The sequence below is a fragment of the Triticum dicoccoides genome, chromosome 4B (genome assembly GCF_002162155.2).
Source record: "Triticum dicoccoides isolate Atlit2015 ecotype Zavitan chromosome 4B, WEW_v2.0, whole genome shotgun sequence".
In the NCBI taxonomy this organism is placed as follows: Eukaryota; Viridiplantae; Streptophyta; class Magnoliopsida; order Poales; family Poaceae; genus Triticum; species Triticum dicoccoides.
In genome coordinates, this window is record NC_041387.1 from 429,454,728 (window position 1) to 429,471,789 (window position 17,062).

The window sequence follows — 17,062 nt, forward strand, 5'->3', positions numbered from 1 at the left end:
GAGGATCTGATTGATTTCTCCGTCCTCCTACCTTGCGGGTGGCTAGTCCTATTTATAGGCAAAGGCCCAGGGCCTCTTCCCAAATATTGAGCGGGAAGGGCGCCAACAAGTGGCCATTTTGAAGGGGAACATCTAGTACACTTATCCTGACTAAAGTTGGTCCTCGCCTGCCAAAGGCTCTCGTGGTGACGCCGGCTTGGGCTCCACGATGACTTCCATCCTGCCATTCTGCTGGTCTTGGTCTTATTGCACCGAAATGGATGCCTTTGCTTGATGCTCTCGCCTGCGCTTGCTCCCTTTGCACCAAAGAGGAAAGAAGGACACTGTGCGGGCTGGCGCCCGCCTGGTGCCCTTGGTCGTCATGGCTTGCGTCATGGGCACCTCGCAAGGTACCCTACCTTGATCTCTCCGCCTCCTCGCGAGCCAGCCTGACGAGGCCGTGCCTGAGGAAGCCTCCTGTCGTCCGCCCCGCGAGGCTTGGCCCCTCGCGAGGGTCTTGAGCTCGTGTTGACAAAGATGGGCCATGCAGGGCCGCCCCTTGAGCCACACCGCAGGCCGCAGGCAGGCAAGTCTGGGGACCCCCATTCCCAGAACGCCGACAGTAGCCCCCGGGCCCAAGGCGTGCCCGGACTTGGCTAAGCAGAGAGGCGAAGGGGCAAGCACGAAGCGCCACGGGCCCTAACAGCCTGAGGCCTCAGGCACCACATGGCGTTAGATTGGACGTGGGTGGCCCTGCTTCCCCACGCCTCCTTACTTTGCGCCCAGCTAGGCGGACCCGTGGTTGCACACAGTCTTTCCTCTTCTCGCCGCTCGGCCGTCCCCTGCTCTTCCTCCTCTTGTGCTCTAGTCTCTGCCTCCAATCCAATCTCGAATCCTCCCTCTTCCCGTTGCCATGGCTCCAACGAAGAAGGGAAAAGGGAAGAAACCGATGCCTCCGCCTCGCTCGCCATCGTTGACGGCTCCTGCCGTCGATCGGTTGATCATACTTAACCGAGAAGGCTTAGGCAAGGTCAGCCCTGCTCTGACCACCATCTTCAACGAGTGCGGGAGGACGACAGCCTGGCCCGCATCCCACTTCTCCATCGACAGGGTGGTCACCGAGGTCCAGTATTTTGCCAACGCCCTGTGGGCGGGATTGGTTCCCCCCTTCTCTGATTTCTTAAATGCTGTGCTTTCCCATTACCAGATCCATATGATGCACCTGGGTCCTGAATCCATTACTCTGCTTGCCCTCTTCGCCTTTGTCTGCGAGGCGATGATGGGCATCCCCCCTTCGGTCGCCTTGCTGCGCTACTTCTTCTCCCTGTGCCTCGTCGATCCCACCCAATGCTTAGGGTGTGTGAGCTTCATTGCCGCACCAGAAACAACGGCTTCAGGGATTGATTTCAGCCTCCCTCCATCTGCGCTTGGGTTCCGCGAGCGGTGGCTGTACGTGGATGTAGGGGTACCCAGCCCCGTGCTTTCGGAGCCCAAGTCGCCTGCTGTTCCCAATTCAGGCTGGGGTCAGGAGACGCTCACGAGCCCCCGGCTCATCTTTGTATGGCTTCGCTTCGCGGTCTTGAGGGAGCTTGGTGTGACGGCGCCCAAGGTGGTGAAGGAGTTCCTGCTATGCCGCATTGCTCCTCTCCAGCGCCACTCCCGTCGGATGTGGTCCTTCACGGGCGTGAAGATCGCATGAGGCTCCAGGAGGAGGACCTCATGCCCGAAGCACTGAGGAAGGTGCTCTTGGTCTTTACCAGGGACCCCTCCCCTGGCAGCGTCCGGCATGGAGGGGCTTTGCTGTACCTTTGCTCGAACAGGGGCGACTTCATGAAGCAGATGCACGGCTTCGACGAATGGGGGCTGCGCCCCGCCGGCCTCAGGGGTTCTCGCGGGAATCCAATGATGGTGACTTCCCTCCCAGTCGTCCACGGCGGTCCTTCCTCGAGTGGCAGAGCAGGGAGGCATGAGCCGCCAGAGGCTGAGGGGGCCCCCATCGGAGTGACGACGCCTGGCGACACTCCTGAGGGGGCATCTCCTGAGGCCCGCATTGCTGCCGCTGGGGGTGTTGAGCCGCGGCCCACGGCACCAGCGGTTGAGGCCCCTAGGGCCCCAGCTATCCTTTCTGGTGAGGCGACCGGTGGCGTGCACCGGGACGGCGCACCAGGCGCTGGGCATCTTGCTGCTTCTTCCTCGTCATAGGTTGACCCCTGCGCTCAACTCCTGGGTCGCTTCTGCATGGACTTCGAGGCTCTCCGGGAGAAAAGGGAGGCCTTGGGTGATGACTACCCTTACCGCCTACTGAAGCGCCAGAAGTATTTTGCCATTGATGAGTAAGCTTTCTCTTTTCCTAGCTCTTGGCTCTCCCGTCGCTTTGACTGATCCTTGCTCTGCAAGCCCCTTCCCGCCGAGCTCACGGAGATGGCTGAGGAGCCGTCCCCTCAGGCTCCGCCCTCTCCACCGCCTTCGAGCGCTCCGAGTTCCAGCAGAGCCCTCACGGTGAGGCCGGCCAGAGAGGTGAGCCATCCTGTGGTGCATCGTGGCCCAGCGTGCCTCGCGACCCTCCTTCGCGAGCCTTCTTGTGGCCTAGCCAGCCTGCCATGGGCCTCGCGTCTGATCATGGATGCGATTGGCTGAGGTCGGCCCTGCACTCCTCATTTGGGGAGGTGCTGGCCCCTGGCCGGGCTTCTGGCGAGGCGTACCCGGCCATCACGAGGGAGCCAGCCCCCAGCCCCCTGCCCAGAGGGGGAGCGCTGATTCAAGGCTCCTGGCGCTTACTTGGGGCGGATGACGACGCGGAAGACGTGCTCGAGCGCGCCCGGAGGCGTCGCGCTCTTCGCCAAGGGTTTCTCCGGAGGGCGGTTGACGCGGTGAGCCAGCTTCGTGAAGAGCTTGATGATGAAGACGCGCGCCTTGAGGCTGAGGGCCTGCGCCTGGCTGAAGAGAGGCGCAAGCTGGAGGCGCCCATTGCCCTTGCGCGCCACCAGCGTGACCTCGACAATGAGGAGGCTGAGGAGTTCCTGGCGGCCTCCCGGGAGGCCCGTTCTCGGGCCGTCGAGGAGGCCCGAGAGGCTGATCGGCGGCGTGAGGCGGTGGATGAGTGGTCGCGGGAACTCCTTGCCCGGTGCCACTCCCTGGAGCAGCAGGTAGAGCTGTGTGAGTCGTCCCTTGCATCGATGAAGGTGGCTTCGGTCGACCAGGCAGAGCTCCTGAGACGTGAGGAGGCACTAACGCTGGAAGCTGCTGAGCACGCACGTGATCTTGAACGTCTGGAGACGAGAGAATGCCTGGTGTCACAGGTGGAGGATGACGTCGCTGCGCGCGAGGCCCGGGTCCTGGAAGAGGTTGAGCGCGGGGTGACGACAGCCCGATTGAACCTTGAGCGCGAGTTTGAGGAGAGGCTGGAGTTGATCCGGGTCGAGGCTGAAGGCAGGACCGCTGCCCTGAGGGCCAAGCTGGAGGAAGCGGCGCGGTGGGCCGACGCTTCTCGAGCTGCCCTCGACGCAGCGCAGGAGGAACTGACTACCTCCCACACCGAGGCGCTCCTTCTTTGCCAGCAGGTGGACGAGGCCGAGGCCGTTGCGCGGCAGAACGAGGACGAGATACACCAGCGGCGGATCCTGGAGCACGAGCACGGCCCCATGCTCGCCAGGCTCCGGGAGAGAGCCAACGCGGCTCTGGGCAACATCTACGAGACGGCTGTCGACCAGCCCCACGCAGTCAAATATGCTGGCAATCTTCAGTTCTTCACCAACGTGGTGACGCAGCTGGAGGCACAGTCGGCTGGTGCCAACAGAGTGGTGGAGGAGAGGAGCCGCGCTCTGCTCGGACGCGCCTTCTCTCATGTCTTCAGCCACCTTCAAAACATGTTCCCCAACTTCGACTTCGACGCTGCCATCGCTCTAGTACCCCAGGCCATCCGGGGTGACCTGGCGCGCTAGGTGGGAGACAACGTGGATGCCCTCGTCAGGGCCTTCGCTTCTAATAACCACAACGCAGTCGTGGCTGCTGATCAAGGTGACGTGGTGAACGGCCCTGGCGCCACTGCCGGCGACGCGGAGGATGATGGCGAGGCCAGCGACACTAGCGATTATTCAGGAGGTGCTCTCGAGGATGCATTGGGGGATTTATCCGACTGACCACGTATTGTCCCTGCTTCCTGACCCTGCGTAGATAGAGTTCGGGCCTTTCCCTAAAGATTGTAAGAGCATTTTGGGAGGGGGAGCCCCTCATGTAAAACTCATATTCGATGTATTAGTAGATGCGATATCACCCGTATGCCTGCGCCAAGCGGCTGGCTTGGCGACGAGCCGGCGGGTTCGGTTACCTTCAACCTGCTAGGGACTCGGGCCAGTCTGCGGAGGACTGAGGTGCCTCGAGCGTCTCCTGACTGGACCCATCGAACCTGTAATGAAAACCTCCTGAGAGGGGGCGGCGTCGGTAGTCTAGGCTGCACGCAAGCTAGGCCTGGCCCGGGTCGCGAGGGGCTCACGAGGGGAGGCAGTTGAGGTGAAGTGGTAACCAGAACGCGAGAGATTGCTCGAACGAGACTAAACACCCCTTCCCCGAACACACGCAAATCTTCAAGCTTAAATCCAACTTGAAATCCAACAAGGGAAAAACAGCAGCCAAGGGGAAAAGCAACGAAAGCAGAAAAAGGCCACGTCCGGCACCTAGTCTAGTCTTGGACGTCTTCTCACCAGCGCGGAGCTAAGTGCTGCTTCTGGGCGTAGGAGGGAGCCCCAGGGCCTGAGGCCGGCACCCCTGAGACTCCAGGGCGTGTACATCCCCACTCATTATTACGTGAGAGTGTCACGGGGCGGCGAGCTTCACAGGCACTAGGCCTTCTTCACAGGTACCCGCCTTGCTTCATATCGCCAGACGAGGGCCCCGCCTTGCGCCACACTCTAGTGCCACCGACGACGACCGAAAACCAGGACGCCGCCGATGGGGTAGAGCGGTCGCCAGCGGTTCCCCCGACGACCACAGGTCCTCTGCCAGGGGCAGGCTCTGGGGGCACCTCCCCAGCAGAGGGCCTACCTCCTGAGGACGCCTTGCTCCGAACGCCGCAGTGGTGATGTAGGGTCTTGGCCCCTCTCCTGCAGCCCCCAGCGCCCTCCTCCTGAGGGGTAGGAAACTGCAGGAGTGGGGCAGCCGCCCGTTGTCGCGACCTGCACTTCCTGTAATCCATGGTTGGCGTATGCCTGCTCCTGGGGGATTAGTGGTACCTGATACTCGTTGTTTCCAGCGTAGCCGACGGGGCCTTCTCGGGGCACATGGAAGAGTTCAGCTTCCGGCGTCTCGTCCCCCCAGCTTGGGCCGAGGAGCGAGCCTTGTTCGTCCTCATGCGCGCGCCCTTGGTCCATCATGTGAGGCACGTACTCTTCTGGGGCTGCCATCTCGAAGACCGCGCCATAGCGCCCTGCGTGCCATGCAGTGCTGCTTGAGGCGCCCGCCTGGTGGTGGTAGCCCGGCGGCCCACTGGGGCCGTGGGTTGTGGCGAGTCCTTCTTCGATGGCCGGGGGAGGAGGTAGCGCTACTACCGGCCCGGCGCTGATGGCCTGGCCGGCGTTGGGGTGCCCTTGGAGTCTGCTCGGGGCCGCACGGGGGTGCACGGAGCCCCCGGGCGGACCTCCCTAGACCTGAGGTGGTAGTTGGGTGCAGAAGGGGGGAGCCCTCGAGGCGGCGAAGCCCAGGAGCTCTGCCACCCGTTCTAGCAGCACATCGTGACCTCCTTCCAGCAACCTGCACTGCAGCAGCTCTCGAGCCACGGTGAGAGCGGCCCTCGAGTTTGCCTGCTCCCGTCAGGTGTACGGCGCCATGGCCGCGGCATGGTGGGAGGCCCTCGCCGCCGACCGCGCCTGCCGCGTCGTGAGAGCTGTCGCCACCTGTCCGTGCCGCCCGCGGCCCGCAGCGCCCTGCGGACCGCGAGCTGCCTGGGGCGCGGGGTTGCCCGGGGCGAGCGGTTCTGCGTGGGTGGGCCAGGCCACCCAAGGATCAGGGTTGCCTGCCTGGTCGCCGGACATGATGATGACGATGCGACGGGACGCGAAGCGGCAGAAGGTGGATTCCGGCGCACCCCTACCTGGCGCGCCAAATGTCGGATTTCGGGTTCCGGCAGACCCTCTAGATTTGAACACTGGGGTGCGCGCGGAGATCTAGCCCTCTGCCTACCTGTGCCTCACCGCCTTGCTATGAACTAAGCAATCAAAGGAACAACACGAGGGACACAGAGTTTATACTGGTTCAGGCCACCATGGTGGTGTAATACCCTACTTCAGTGTGTGGTGTGGTGGATTGCCTCTTGGGCTGATGATGAACAGTACAAGGAAGAAGAGCCTCGTGAGGGTCTGTTCTTGGCTGGTGCGATGAACTTCTAGGGGAGTTCACTCGCTCTCTCTACTGGTTTCTAGGTGAGGATCCGATTGATTTCTCCGTCCTCCTACCTTGCGGGTGGCTAGTCCTATTTATAGGCAAATGCCCAGGGCCTCTTCCCAAATATTGAGCGGGAAGGGCGCTAACAATTGGCCATTTTGAAGGGGAACATCTAGTACACTTATCCTGACTAAAGTTGGTCCTCGCATGCCAAAGGCTCTGGTGGTGACACCGGCTTGGGCTCCATGATGACTTCCATCCTGCCGTTCTGCTGGTCTTGGTCTTGTTGCATCGAAATGGATGCCTTTGCTTGATGCTCTCGCCTGCGCTTGCTCCCTTTGCACCAAATAGGAAAGAAGGACACTGTGCGGGTTGGCGCCCGCCTGGTGCCCTTGGTCGTCATGGCTTGCGTCATGGGCACCTCACGAGGTACCCTGCCTTGATCTCTCCGCCTCCTCGCGAGCCAGCCTGACGAGGCCGTGCCTGAGGAAGCCTCCTGTCGTCCGCCCTGTGAGGCTTGGCCCCTCGCGAGGGTCTTGAGCTCGTGTTTACAAAGATGGGCCATGCTGGGCCGCCCCTTGAGCCACGCCGCAGGCCGCAGGCAGGTAAGTCTGGGGACCCCCGTTCCCAGAACGCCGACAGGGTTAACCTCTGTTGTCAACAACTTTGCCAGGGCATCTAACTGATCAGATAAAACTTGAGCCGGCGGGTGCATAGGGCCTCCTGCCCCGGCAGTCGTCGCTGTTGCTGACCCAGAGATCATTGCTACTGTAGTGGAAGAATCCTGCCCTGGCTCTGTACCGGCCATGAAGATTGCAACCCGGTGTGGCGGATCGTAGGGGTCCGAAATACTGTCACTATCGGAACAACCCCCAAGCCCACCATCCTAAACCTGATAGATGGAGTTGGTCTCACCAGTTGAGGACTCGTTGCCTGAGTAGACAACCATCTCACCACCAGATTCAGATCCTCCTTCCAGCTCCACTCCGTGAACGAAACCAACAAAGACATGCTTCAGGGTGTCTTGAACCTTAGCGGGTCGTGCGCGTCGAGCCATTTCGACGATGTCGGCACATGTGCGACGCAGCTTCCGACTCATCAATCTTGCCAATGAAGACATGGATTCTGCTGAAGGGGACCCGGTACACGTAGTCGATTGAGCCGGCCTCGGGGCCCCAACCCTCGTTATCGATGTAGAGCTTGCCGCGATGACTCTTAGTCATCCGGCTCACAACGTACCCCTTGCACTACAAAAAAAATACACTTCCGTGATGATACGTGTTTGTCACAGTAGGTCGCATTTTTTGTCATGCATGTACATCCATGACGATTTTATGACAGAATCAAGATAGTCATGCCTGTGCTGTCGTAGAAGTGTTCCATGACATTACCAAAATTATCATCACGGAAGTGTCCACTTCCATGATGATATATCGTGCGTCACAGAAGTGCTTTCGTCAAGGGTGACCGACACGTGGCATCCATCGTAACGGAACACCGTTAAGCTATCGGGTCAGGTTTTGGATCCGATAACCCGTTAACAGCCCCGACCAATGGGAAATTTCCACGTGTAAAATTCTTATTGGCCGGATGAAACACGTGTCAGCTCATCAGTGGTCAGATAGGCGCCTATGATATGTCGACACGTGCCATGGCCCACCACTAGCCCATTTAGCTTACAAAACCGGCCCGTTTTGACTTGGTCAAAAGTTAATGGGCTGGCCCATGAAAAGCCTGTTAATGGTATCTTCGCAAAGAGCCCATTTTACGGCCCATTAACTCACGGCCCGTTAGGCCCTAAAGGAAATCGGCCCAACAACGTCATGTGGGCCGTCGAATATAACACCAGCCCATTTCACTTTTGGCCTATGTATGGCCCACGACGTCTTTCGGCCCATATGAGGCCTTCGTATCTTTCGGCCATTTACAGGCCCACGGTGACTCTAGCCCATAATGAACAGTAATTTTCTTCATACCCGTTAACGGCCCGTGATTTACATGGGCCGTTTCCAGCCCGTGTTAGCTTTCAGCCTATTGATGGCCCATACGTTCTTGGGCTCTTTTTCGGCCCTCGATTACTTCCGGCCCATTACTGGATTGTTCCCCTAATGGACCAAATTCGTCCCATGGCAAGAGTCGGCCCGTTACTGGCCTGTTCCCCTAATGGGCCAAATTCGGCCCATGGCAAGAGTCAGCCCATTACTGGCCTGTTACCCTAATTGGCCAAATTTGGCTCATGGCAAGAGTCGGCCCGTTTCTGGCCTATTAACCCATTGCGCTGTTTCCAGCCCGTCCTATATTCTGGCCCATTAACGACCCGTTATGCCTGTGACGGAATTAAGCCTTTGCTGTCCTACGGCCTGTTAACGTCCCGTTACCGTGCTGGGCCGATACCAATTACGCCCGATTAGGGCCCATGTAGACCCATTTATCCGACGGCCTGAGGCCCACCGATTACAGGCCCATTTATCGATGGCCCGAGGCCCACCGATTACAGGCCCATTTATCGACGGCCCGTAGGAGACCCATGGATCCTATGGCCCGTATATGGCCCATGGTAGTTGTGGCCACTAGCAAACTAGGGAAAAAGAAGACTAGGAAATAAATAAGGCCGAAACTAACACTAGGCTATTAAGACGATTGCACAGATTACATCCACTCGGCATCAAAGATCGCCACCAGTGCATATATAGGGAACACCCTACACTATACAAAAATGGCTTGCTGTTTTCTTCAGCCGGTGGCTGCACGTTAAGAATAAATTTTGTACCGCACCAAAACAAATTACAACTATATAACAAAAGGAAGGTTGGCATAAAACTTAACAGTCTAGCAGATAAATGCACCACTAGAAGTTCAGAAGCTCAGTTCATTTGACCCGACTGTTATGTTTTCATGCTGTATTGTCCGATGGAGCACCATAACCCTCGCCTTCATTTCCCCTAGGCTCCTGAACAACATAGCAAATGTCTGATAGTCTGGTTTCAAAACCATGCATATCTTGATGACATTGAGCAATGTTTCTCCTTTTTTCACAAAGGGTCTCTGTTAGGGAATGGACTTGTGTCTGGAGCGCAGATACAACATTGCTTTGAGCTTGCATATCTTGATCATGAGGCAGTTTGGACGATATTGCCTTAACAACCAACCCAATATTACGCAGGAACGTGCTTTTGGCACTGTTAGTGGACAGGTACTGACCCACTGCAGCAAGAGCTGACATTGCGATTATAGTTGCCTCACCACCTTCAGAAGGTGGCGGTTCCACCATTTTTTCATAGCTCGCTGAAAAGTTGAGGTTTTACATTAGTAGTACCAGAACAGAAGATATTAAGGAGGCAGCAAAACCAAACAAAATAGCTTTGGTCTATATATAGAACTTATTCTGGTGAACCCATGTAAAATATTAGTTGTATTTTATTGCAAAGTACATAATAAAACCAGGTTCCAAACATATGACCATGTACCATCGCTCATGTATTGTCTATTTCTTCGCATTGTATTGAGGGCTAAGGATAAAGAGATGAAGTTTATAATACGGTAAGCATAGTATGACATCATTCATATCACAAAACAACTGAGAACAGGCAAATAGGCAATTGTAACGTTGTGTGGGCAAGTCCAGCACGGAACTAGATTACGGGCCAAGATCAAAGGAACATCACTCCTCTCTTTTAAACCTTGTAAGGTGCAATGATACGCTAAGACAATTGTGTATAAAATTGAAAAGAGTAATAGACATTGGCTGCAAACCATGCAGTTCAAGGCACAAGTCAGAGTAAGTAGTAGTTAAAAGGCATGAGGATTAAGGACTTACAACAGCAGCTTTGACTGGTGTAGTCATGCCCTTCTTCTTGCTGGTGTGACAGTCCTTGAAGATTTCCACATCATTTGGTTCAGGTACTTTTTGGTCCTTGCGTGCTTTCCTCTGCATTTCGAACAAGTCAATATAGATCTGATAATATGGTACAACGAAAAGAGTGAAACATCAGCTAATTACAAGAGCCTCGCAGTGTGCAATATAGCTACGAGATCCTGTCGTCCGTTGGAATTTCACTTTCGTACGGTTGGCCTTGTTCTTTGAACAGTTCACCTACAAGAAGATAGATTTGTGTGGCACATGCGTAAATAGGACTTCAACATGTGATCTGATCACATATATATAATGTACCTGATACTTCGGATCAGACTAGTGTTTAACAAGGCCCCCCCCAGTCTTCATCCGATATATTTTCCACTGGAGATGCTTGGGAAAGTTCACTGTTAGCCTTGCATTTTCCTCAAGTTATACCGATACTGTCGCAGAGCAGACTTGAAAACATGGGTGCAAGCTTGTCTGGTTGCATTATCTTGGCTATCCAACTTGAACCTCATTTGTTGAATATTATGGGAGTCTCATTATCAGCAACCTAGAAAGTATGGGACAGAGCAGGATGATATTACTAGTTTCCATACATAACCATACTTACAGATAAATGGTCGAGGAAGGTGTTGAACTGGGTTTCGTCTTTGTCATTCATGTACTGAATCCATGTTGGGAGGATACGTACATGACACCTAACGGAAGCCGTTGCCTCTGATACTAACTTGGCTGACTCTGTAGCATCACGTGGCCTTTCTAAACCTGCCTCAAAATGGATCTCCATTCTTCCTCCTCTATATTTAGTTAACCTATCGAGCATTATCCCTGATGTTTGTTTCATCTTGCACCTAGGTGCCAGTCCAACAACGAACATAAGAAGTGTTAGTGTACATCAAACTATGAGACTACATATAAAGAAGCATGCAACTGTAACTTGACTCCAGCAACTACCTTCTTGCTGTTGAAGCTCACAAGGTTCATCTGATATTGCCAACTCGTCCTGTGTCAAGAGTGCTTGGGAAGTAGTGTCAGGTGGCAAGGGAGCTTGGGAACGTGCTGCTAGCTCAGTTGACGCACTAGTAAGTCATGCAGCTGGTAGTATTGTGGTAGGTGTTGCAAGAACTAGGGTTGTCTCTGCTTGTTTGGTGGCAGCTATTTGTTTCTGTTTGGCTTTTTTTGCAACTCATGTAGCATGGGATGCCGTGTTTGTAGAATTTTCCACTGGACTTTGACCTTCTATTGCACCATCAGTACCAGCAGAATCTGCAGGGTTCATCAGCTTCTCATTCCCTGCGATTTTGTGTTTCTTCCTCTTTCTCTGTGCCATGTTAAGTCAAGCTGACAAGAAAAATGAATAACAATTTAGTTCTTCAGAACAAATTGATGCATGATGCAGACGAACTGAACTTTGATGTTAGACAACCACATGATAGGAGGATGTAATATGTATGAAAAACAGGACGGAAGATATAACCAGAACTATGATGTGTAAACTAAGAAGAAGACATTTCACCAAATTAGAAGCAATGCAATGGAAGGTAGACACCATATGAAATATGCTACAAATATAGCTCTGCCAAGTTAACAGTGTTTCATCATAAATGGCGTTTAAACAAATGTGAAGCGGTACAAGAAATAAATCATGTGCAAGATGCAAACAACATCACACTACCATGTTAGAGGTCTCTCATCATTAGTGCCATTGCATATTCACAGCATTGCATATTCACAGCTTATGATGTGTAAACTAAGGAGAAGGCATTTCAACAAATTAGAAGCAATGAAAGCTAGACACCATATGAAAGATGCAACGAATATCACTCTACCAAGTTAATATTGTCTCGTCATAAGTGCCATTTCAACAAATTAGTAGTACAGGCTAGAAAAGAATGTGAGAAGTAACCTATATCACACTCTGAAGTCAAACGTGTCTTATGATAAGTGATTGTTGTAGGTTACACAACAGTAGTAATTTGATGTAAGAACATGGTGTGATAGACAGATATTGTATGTTCTAGAAACAGGAACACGTGTCTTATTCAAGTATAATGTGTAAAGTAAGCAGATGGAATTCAACAAAATTAGAAGCAATACAAGCTAGACATCACACATAACATGCAACCACCTATAACAGTGCCAAGTTAGAGGGAGCACCGATGATGCTGTACTAGGGGAGACGTGCTCATCATAAACACAGCTTTGTTGAGTGTCTATGCATGTGTTGTCTTGGAAATCATCTTGGGGGTGTGGAGGAGTAGAAACTGTAGAGGCCCTCCGTTCAGAAGGAGCACCTTTATCCGCTGCCTTGCTAACTTCCTTCCGCTTTATTGATTTTGAATTGTCAAGTAAAACCGACAAGAAAAAGCAATAAATTCTCTCTTCAGAACTCATTCATGCATGATACTAACAATCACTACTTTGATGTAAGGCAAACACATGATACCAGGATGGAATATGTACAAAAAATAGGACGACATGGCATGTTCACAACTATTTGTGTAAACTAAGCAGAAACCATTCCAGCAAATAAGAAGCAATGCAAGCTAGACACCACATGAAAGATGCAACCAATATGACTCTGCCAAGTTAAAAGAGTCCCATCATAAATGGAATTTCAACAAATTAGAAGCAGCGCATGCTATAAATCATATGAAAGATGCAACTAATATCGCACTACATATACTAAAGGTGTCTCGTCATGTTGATTGATGTGGGATACAAAAAAACAATAGTTTTATGTAAGGACATGCTTAATAGACAGATGTACTATGTACTAAATACAGGAAGGCATGTCACATTAACATGTATAATGTATAAGCTAAGCAGACTAGCACATGCAGTTTAACTAGATTGGAAGAATTACAATCTAGACACCATATGCAACATGCAACCACATATCACGCTGCCAAGTTAGAGCAAGCACCTGCGATGCTAGTGTAGGGGAAATGTTGTAATCAACTACAGAGCTACGTTCACTATCTTCATCTAGCATTTCTATTTCTTGAGAATCATGTCGGGAGGCTGACGCTGCATTCTTTAAATGAGGAGTAGTCCCCTTGCCTGCCTGCCTGCCTCGTCATAAGTGATTGATGAGGGATACACAAGAACATTAGTTTGATGTAAGAACATGGTTAATACACAGATGTACTAGTATGTACAAAAAATAGAAAGGCATGTCATATTCAAAGGTATAATGTGTAAGCTAAGAAGATGCAATTTAACCAAATTGGAAGCAATACAAGCTAGACATCCGGGTGGAGTGGTGAGCATGATCATCTAGGACCTGAGAGCCTGGTGGGAGGTGGGCTGCTTCGCCACCATCGCAGCTTTTTAGTTGGCTTCCAAGTGATGCCTATCTTTGCTGGGCTTGTCACTGGCTCGGCTCGTGCCCTGACTAGCTATTTGTCTTCTGGTGCTCACGGGATGGTGGTTCATGTAAAAACAATCTTTCCTTATCTTACCGACTTCGGTCTTTTGAATACAAGCTAGACACCATATGGAACATGCAACCACATATGACACCGCAAAGTTTAAGCAAGCACCTGGGATGGTGGTTCATTGTGAGCGAGGTCATCAACTCTAGAGCTACGTTTACCGTCTCCATCTATTGACACTGCACCCTTTATAGCGATGTAACGTGTCTTGCCTACCCGCATACGAAGCTGGAGTGACTTCTCTCTTTTCTTTTCTGCTTCTCTCAAAGCAGAGTCTGAAATACCCTTGCATAAAAACACAATAGTGAGAGTATGGGTGAAGTGTGTGCAGAACTAGTGCACTGTAAAAGTAGCAGATAGCAGGTGGCTGAAAAATAAATGACAGGAGACGTATGATAGCTCTACAACATTGCATGGCAAACAAAATTAGATTCTACTCCGTATGATTTTGTAATATATGAGCACAGGAAATGCAGGTACTCCTCGAGCACACCACCACATGTGGTCATATCTAAGATAACAGTCGACTGAAAATAAATGGGTCAGTCGATTTTTTTAATGAACCGTCCGATCTATAAGGAATGGGCAGATGGCCTTCGTCTACCTCCCGCCAGTCACTGTTGACAATCTTTCTCGAACCGCCAACGACCACCGACCCAGACCCCTGCCTCCGCCGCCCTGCCCTCCCATCGACCTCACACCACTGCCGTACTTGGCAGCGCCCCAGGCCATCCCTTTAATCCTGGCTGACCTCCAGATCGGGCGCGAGTAGCTCTAGGCCGCACATGCCCCTAAGATAAACACCAAGGCGCTGCTTCCCCGGTGTAATAGGCGTACTACCGCCTGTTACGCTGGGAAATGCTTCCGTTAATTGGGAATCAACTGGCCAGAAATTGAAATTCAGGGGGGCGACGAACCTCTAGCTAAGGTGAAATAGTATATGAGGAGAAACCTTGTGCATCGCGAGTTACTAGTAACATCTAGTATCAAGAAGAAGCGGTCAACTAGTGTCTTCTGTGGGATGAATACCGTGCAAGTAGAGACGTAAGATTTGCACGAATAAGGGAAGAGGAGTACCTTTTTCAGTTGCCGGTGTGGTCACCTCCACATGTCGCGCCGATCTTCTTCTTTTTACCGGGGAAACCGATGTTCTGGAGGGTGCAGGCTTGGACGAACCCATGGCCAAATTGTTTACTGGGTTGCCGTGGCCGTATGTCGGCGGAGGGGAAGCAGATCCGAGGCGGCAAAGGACGGCGTAGCAGGAACAACTCCGGTGTGGTGGAGGGTGGCGAAGTTGGAGCGGCTGCGGTGAGGCGCAGGACGACGTGGTTGAACTGGCTCGAGTACGGACGGCTCAGCCTCGGCTTCAACTACTAGTCGTGGAGGGCGTTGCGGTTGAGGTTGTGGTGGACGACGACGTTGGGGTATCGGCTCCGGCGTGATGGAGGAGGGCGGCGGTTGATGGGTGGGATGGGGTGGCGGATGGAGGACGCTGGGGTTTCGCAGCTGGTGGAGAGGTAGTTTTGGCGCCCACGGAGTACGAATGGGGAATCGGACGGGTGGGGGGAACCATGTTTCGGTCCGGGACGCGCTTGTTTATGGCTTTTTTGAACAGAAGATGGGACGCGCTTGTTTGAAATTTGGGGAAAGTACAAACTTTGCCCCCCTCTTAAATTTCGGACCTACTGCGGGTCGGGGGTAGGATGGTAATCCCAAGTGTCCCAAATAGTGGACGGGAGCAATTTCGACCACGCGCATGTGTGCTGAGGCAGCCATTGTGTATGAATGTTTTTGGGAGGCGGTTGCGTGGCGTCTAGATGAAGCTACAAACCTACCCCGGTTTAGACATTTGGACGTCGGGCCGGTAGGTTTCACGGGTCGGAGTTATTAGAAAAGTAATTTCCTTGTACTACCAAACATTGGTCTCATGCGGTTTCGGGCGAGTAGAGGCTCTTTTGGCGCTTCGTTTGAAATTTTGAAACACAAGCATTCACGTTTAGAGTACTCTTGAACTATGAGGATTGACCTAAATAGACAATGTTATATTTGACCTTGTATGTTTGAAAACCTCATTAAATTATCCGCTTCTTTTTGAAATTTTGACACTTGAAAATCCTATAACTACGATTATTTTGGAATGGAGGAGCTGAATTTGAATCTATTTTGTACACGACTACATATGCTATTATGTACAAAATCAGAGCAAAGATTGGTGCCCCCATAATTTAGGTATGGTTTACAAATGCCATGATATCAAATTCAAATAATTGAATGGACTTCATGTTGAATTCGAATTTTTTAAACCACCTTAAGTTGAATTCAAATGTATGCTAGTTCATAGGTAGCTATTTATAATGTCCATTGTGTAACTTTCGTATGTATAATGTGCTTTACACACACAACATGAACTATACTCATGTTTATATTAGATTGCTAAAAAGCGGTGCATTGTCTGGATTTCAAAATACTAACTATGTGGATCAATTGTGTCGAATAATAACATAGACATGCTCAAATTCGATAGAATCTAGATGTCTGATGGATCAATGACCGCTCCTTATGCGAATTGCAAATATCATGATCCCATCCTAATATTTGGATACAATTTATATCTTTAATCAATGTGTAGAGCAGTCTTTTACGTGTAGTTTCACTCTCCATCGGTGGTCTCTCACACATGCTCACACACTCTCTCCCGAGGTGTCTTTCTCGCACACATGCTCTAGATATAACCCTCCCTCCCTCTCGTAACCATTTACAACTGTTTTCACTAACCTTTATCACAAGCACTCTTCCTCTCGCAAACATACACACGCACAATCCTCATCAACCCTTTCTATATACATGGACCTGCCTACGTGTCTCATGTATGCACATTATCTTTACGCATGTCTCTCACGCATTGTCTCACACCTCTCTTCCTAATCGACGAGTATGATTCTAGCAGAGCATTCTGTAGGATGCCCCTTAAAGTTAGGTTGGATGAATAGTAATATCAGAGATAAAGGGGTTACCTTAGTCCGAGAACCTAGGGTTACAAATCCTAGCTGGCTTTGTCAGTGGACACAGAGCCCTTCACAATTCTGCTATCTTTGTCTTGTACGACTAGTCATCCATGGGTCTTCCTAAATGCGTCACGGGCCGACCAATGTGGCGCAGGACGAAACCGAACGAAGGGCCTCACCTCGACCCACCGGACCTCACGCGGTGACATACCCTCTGCCCCCACGTCTCATTATCTTCTCACACCCACACATACCAACACAAACACCACACACACAGAAAATTTCTCCTGGTGCCTCTATTCCCTCCCCCCTTGCATATACACACTCAAGGGAATGGAATCTCTTGTCGTGACATCATATTCGTCTCTCTCTCTCTAGACCACTCTCATTTCTCGTGCTATCTCTCC